Consider the following 6,434-nt stretch of genomic DNA (forward strand, 5'->3'; position numbering starts at 1 on the left):
TCTTCAAGTTTTATTTCTTTAAAATATCTAAACCAAGTATGTCAGAATTTTAAGATTAAAGTAGGATGGTGGGTTCATGAGTGTTAATTATACTATTCTCCACATATTCCGTGTGCTTTTAGATTTTCACTATATTAAAAGAACTAAAAAGCAAAAAGCACAGTACAGTAGACTGCCATAGCTATAGTTTATCTTTTCCAGGGCACTCCACTGTACGGCATTCTCCTGGTGATATAGAGCTCACTAAAATGTCCCCATTTCTTTATACTCTTTATACTTTTTAATATGACTTTGTATCTCCTCCAACAAGAGATGGTTCCCTACCCCATGAAGTTCAGCCGGCTTTGGGATTTGCTTTGGCCAAAAGAATATGGCAAAAATGACAGTGTGTGAATTCCACACCTAGACCTCAAGAGGCCTTGTTTGCTTCAGCTTGTTCTCTTGAAAGCCTTTTACCACCATGTGAGCAAGCCAACATGAGCTGACTAGAGAATGAGACTCTCTGAAGGAAAAAGACCACTTGTCCCAGTGGAAGCCACCTGGACCAGCCCATGGCCAACAACCCCTAAGTCTGTGAGAGAAGCCAGTTGCGATCAGCAGAGCTGCTCATTTGCGCCACAGCTGACTACACAGACATAATGACCCGGCCGAGACCAAAACTATTGCCCAGCTGGCCTGTAACCTCATAAGCAGTAAGAAATGCTTAATATTTCATGTTACTGAGGTTTTGTGGTGCTTTCTAACACTGCACGTGCTGGTTTGGGATCCCCTGCAATCAATCACTGCAATAGAATTAGAGGTGCATAAATGTATTAGAGAGTAACACCTGTGAAAAGAACAGGGGAGATAGAAGGACGGGACAAGGAGAAGCGTCATATCGCTATGCAGGCCTGACAAAGCCCCTGCTGGTCCAGGACAGTAATGGCTAGGCCCTTGCTCAGTCACTGGCTGAGGCCGCTTGAAAGCTGAGGCAGACACTGAGAAGCCACCAACAAGAGGCTGTCGGCTTACCACTTCTTCATATCTGGGCAGCAAGAGCGTTCTTGAAGGGCGTGGCCCCTCTCTGTGTCTGCCATTGTTCAGTCCTTGCACCCTGCAAATCCACTGCTCCATACGCATCCAGGGAGCAGCTCAGGGTAAGCTCCATCACTGTACATGGTTTTAGGGCCAGCACTAGCTGTCCTAGCCTCTCTTCTCTACTCTCTCCATTCTAAATTCCTCTTGCCCTCAGCTACCACCTCTGCTGGTCTTGGTGGCTTACCTGGTGGTATAACCCAAACTTTCATTATCAGAGTGTCTTAGCCCCCAGTAATCATGTCCTTCTCAGGCTCGGGTTGCTTCACTTCTCTGTTCACAATTACAATTGATCAAAGGAGAACCAAGAACAAAGAAGGTGACCAAGTGGCTCATCTGAGTTCTGAACGTATGCCTCCCTGTTTGCATTGTGTAGAATTAGCCTTACCTCCCATTGTTGATCAGAGTTAATTATCCGTGCCAGGATGGTCACTAGTCTCACCTGCCGATCCCTGACCACAAGGGGCTCAAAGCGCCCGGATGGCAGCCATAGTTTGTAATTCAATTGGACCCTCGCTATATCCTCTGGTGAAAGCACGGCTCTATCAACAACCAGAACCTCTAACCCTGTAGACCCCAAGAAGATCACTGGGGATGAAGGTAAGTGAGACTGCTCCTGCTTCTGCCACCTCATTTACAGATCCACATATCCTTCTGATTGGAGACACAGCACCATGAAAAGAAAAATCTTTGGTCTAATGTGTATACTGCATTCTGGAAGGTTAAGCCCCCTCTTCACAGGGGTTTTGCCTCCAACTTTGCACTTCAGCGATGGCCTCTTCCCTTATGGGAATACATATACACATACACATACATATATATATGAAACTAGAGGTAAGAAGTGTAATGTATAATAGCTTTGTAAAATAAGTACCATTGCATCCATCAAAAACAAATCCATAAAGCACGTGAGCATAAAATCCAAATCTCTCAAAGTCACATTCACGGAACAAGTGATTATTATTAGTCCCACTCTTCCAATAAAAACGAAGCCTATATTGCAAAATCAAGACCAGGGCTCTCAGGAGCCATAGCTTCAGGTTCAAAACATAATAAAATACATGGACGTGTCAAAAATGAGAGTTCATTTCCTGACAGAAGGACATTTTTATTCAAACTCTTGACACCTCTGAAACAGAGAAATGTTAGTGGTTTATGTACAGTGACCTAGAGCTTCTAATATTCTTTGGCCAAGTCAAATTTTAATCCTTTTCCTTTGCCACTTCTTTCTCTTTATTCCTGCCTACATTTTAACTTTTCAAAAATTTTCTTCTTTCCCTCCTCCCTCCTTCTTTCTTCCTGTTTGTCCATATCTCTTTCACTGTATTTCTCGTTGGCACTTTCTTTGGTTTTCTTTTCTTTTTTTTTTTTTTTAAGATTTTATTTATTTATTTGACAGAGATAGAGACAGCCAGCGAGAGAGGGAACACAAGCAGGGGGAGTGGGAGAGGAAGAAGCAGGCTCATAGCGGAGGAGCCTGATGTGGGGCTCGATCCCAGAACGCCAGGATCACGCCCTGAGCCAAAGGCAGATGCTTAACCGCTGTGCCACCCAGGCGCCCCACTTTCTTTGGTTTTCTTAACTGCCATGCGCCTCAGTTTCCTCATCTGTACAATAGGGATAATAATAGTGGCTCTCTCACAAGGGAGTTGTGAAGATGAGGAGTTAATATATTAGTTTGTTGGGGTTGCCATGATAAAGTAGCACAAACTGAGTGGCTTAAACAACAGACATTTATTGTCTCACTGTTTTGGAGTCCAGAAGTCTGAGATGAATGTGTTGGAAGGGCCATACCCTTTCTGAAGGTTCTAGAGAACGATGTGTTCCAGCCCTCTCCCCTTGCCTCAGGTAGTTCCTTGGCTTCTGACTGCATAACTCCAGTCTTCACATGGTGGTCTCCCTGTACATATCTCTGTGTCTAAATTTCCCCTTTTTATAAGGACACTAGTCTTATTGGATTAGAGGCTCACCCTACACCAGTATGACCTCATCTTAACTATATTTGCAGCTACTCTATGTCCAAACAATGTCACATTCTGAGGTAGTGGGACTTTAACACAGAAATTGGAATGCGGGAGGGACCAATTCAGCTCATAACACATATGTAAAGAACTTAGAACAGTTCCTGGCACATAAAAGGTACTACGTGAATATGTGCTATTTATTGAGTGCATACTATGTGTGGAGCACTGTGCTACATACTGAGGATGTAACATTAAGCAGACACCGGTCTATTCCTCAAGGAGCTCATAGTTTGATAAGATCCAAGGTAGAGATTATATGGGGTGACTATCATCCCAGTTTGCTCATCAATGCCTGGGAGCTGGAGGGTGGAAGGGGGTTCCTGGGACATAGGACTTTCAATGCAAACTCCCGGAAAGTTCAGGGCAAATCAGGCCAAGTTATTCACTCTGGAGGTAAGCAAGAGGTATAGGATCTAAGAGGGAAATAAGAGAGGTATAGTGGCAGGAACTGCTTGTTTCCCCCAATATCTGTTATCTCCTTGGCATTTGGTCATCACGAATAAAGACTGCATTGTTCAGTGTTCCATGACACTAGGCATGGCCATGTGACTAAATTCTTGCCAACAGGAAATGGTGTGTACAACTTCACAGAAATGTTTTAAAGGGAAGGGGCATGCCCTTCTTCACCTCTTTCTTCTATTGGCTAGAATTTGAGTATGATGGTTGAAATTGGAGCAGCCATCTTTAATCACAAGATAGAAACCAAATATTAATCTAGGAGCCTGGACCTCTGGTGATTATGGAGAAGGCATACCTATCAGACCCCATACATCTAGACTTCATTTATGTGAGAAATAAACTACCTTTTAATGCTATGATTATTTTGGGTTTTCTGTCATACAGTTAATTATATTCAATATACTACACATATTAACCTCTGTCTTAAATAGTCATGAGAGGAGCTAAGAGGGAAAGAGTTCTGCACAGAAGAAAGGCTGTATCTCATATCTGATAAAGGATTAGTATTCAAAATAAAAAAACTTTTAAAACTGAACACCCCAAAAAACAAATAATCCAATTAAAAGTGGACAGAAGACATGAATAAACATTTTTCCAAAGAAAACATACAGATGGCCAGCAGATATATGAAAAGATGCTCAACATCACTTATCATCAGGGAAATACAAATCAAAACTACAATGAGATATCACTTCACACCTCTCAGAATGGCTAAAATTAACAACACAGGAAACAACAGCTGTTGGTGAGGATGTGGAAATGAGGAACCCGCTTACACTGTTGGTGGGAATGCACACTGTTTAAGCCACTCTGGAAAACAGTAAGGAGGTTCCTCAAAAAGTTAAAAATAGAGCTACCCTACGATCCAATAATTGCACTAAGTATTTACCCAAAGGACACAAAAATACTGATTTGAAGGGACACATGCACCCCGATCTTTATAGCAGCATTATCAACAATAGCCAAATTATGAAAAGAACCCAAATGTCCATCGACTGATGAATGGATAAAGAAGAAGTGGTATATATATACAATGGAATATTACTCAGCCATCAAAAAGAATGAAATCTTGCCATTTGCAGTGACATGGGTGGAAGTAAAGAGTAGTATGCTAGGGCGCCTGGGTGGCTCAGTTGGTTAAGTGTCTGCCTTTGGCTCAGGTCATGACCCCAGGGTCCTGGGATCAAGTTCCACATTGGGCTCCCTGCTTGGTGGGGAGTCTGCTTCTCCCTCTGCCCCTCCCTCCCACTCATGCTCACTCTGTCTCAAAAATCAATAAAATCTTTTTAAAAAATAGGATGCTAAGTGAAATAAGTCACTCAGAGAAAGACAAACATCATGTGATTTCACTTGTATGTGGAATTTAAGAAACAAAACAGATGGATGTATGGGGAACAAAAGAGGCAAACCAGGAAACAGACTCTTAACTATAGAGAACAAACTGAGGGTTGCTGGATGGAAGGTGGTTTGGGGGATGGGTGAAATAGGTGATGGGATTAAGGAGGGCACTTGTAGTGATGAGCCCTGGGTGTTGTATGTAAGGGATGAATCAATAAATTCCACTCCTGAAACTAATATTACCCTGTATGTTAAGTAACTAGAATTTAAACAAAAACAAGGGGAAAAAAAGCAAAAAGGTCATATTTAAAGGCTTTAAAGCAAGAGAGTCTGGAATAACTTCAGATTTCACAAGGGTGGACTAAATAATCAGGAAAAGACCTATTATACAATACCCCTACAGTTCTTTCCCAATTCTAATGTGTGTGGGTTTTCTTACACTATCAAACAGCTCTTGGACACCACCTGGGTGTCCTATAATTCAACTCAGTTCTGTCACTATCTACTAAGGAATAGCATTGGACTAGAGGTTTCAATGACTTCTCCTCAGGTTTAATTAATTTGCTAGACTAGCAGCCATAGTTGTTATGGAATAGGTTAGATCGAACTCAGAGAAATCTTTTCCTTGCTAGATTACCAGTTTATTATAAAAGGATATAACTCAGGAACAGCCAGATGGAAGAGATGCATAGAATAGGGTATGGGGAAAGGGCATGGAGCTTACATGTCCTCTCTGATCATGTCACTCTCTCCAAATCTCCATGTGTTCATCAACCTGGAAGACCTCCAAACCCAGTCCTTTTGGGTTTTTGTGGAAGCTTCATTACAAAGGGATGATTGCTTAAATCACTGACTGTTGGCAACTGATTTAACCTCCAGCCCTTCTCCCCTCCCTGGAGGTCAGTGAAAAGACTGAAAGTTTCAGCCCTATAATCATCTGGTTGACTTTACTGGCAACCAACCTTTATCCTTTGGTGTCCTCCAAAAGACATCTCATTAACATAACAAAAGATAACTCTTCCTCTCTCTTCACAGGAAATTCCAAAGGTTTTAGGGGCTCTTTGCCAGGAGGAAGACCAAATCTATATTTATTATAAATTATAGTATCATTCCCCTAATAAAGTAAGGGAAATCTCCCAGGGCTAAAAATGAAGAAGGACCTATGACCAGAGTGTTAATAATAGCTGACACACATACAGTACTATTCTAAGTGTTTTAAATATATCTTAACTTACTTAATCCTAACAACAACCTTACTAAGTAGATACTATTTTGTTAAAAAGAAACAACAGGTCTAAAATGGAGTCACTTGTACTAAGCCCCATGCTAAGTCTTTGTGCGAACCAAGAGTTAATACCTAACCTAATTGCAGTTTCAGCCTCTCCCATGAATGTCTTAACCAGTCAGTCTGGAATTTCCTGGTCAGCACTACTGAGGCAATCTACCTGATAGACTCCTTCCATTCCCTAAAAGAAGGCGACCTTGCCTAAAATATCCACTCTTCTTCTCCTTTTGCATATAAAAGCCTCCCATCTTGTA

This window comes from Ursus arctos, unplaced genomic scaffold, assembly GCF_023065955.2.
Source record: "Ursus arctos isolate Adak ecotype North America unplaced genomic scaffold, UrsArc2.0 scaffold_11, whole genome shotgun sequence".
In the NCBI taxonomy this organism is placed as follows: domain Eukaryota; kingdom Metazoa; phylum Chordata; class Mammalia; order Carnivora; family Ursidae; genus Ursus; species Ursus arctos.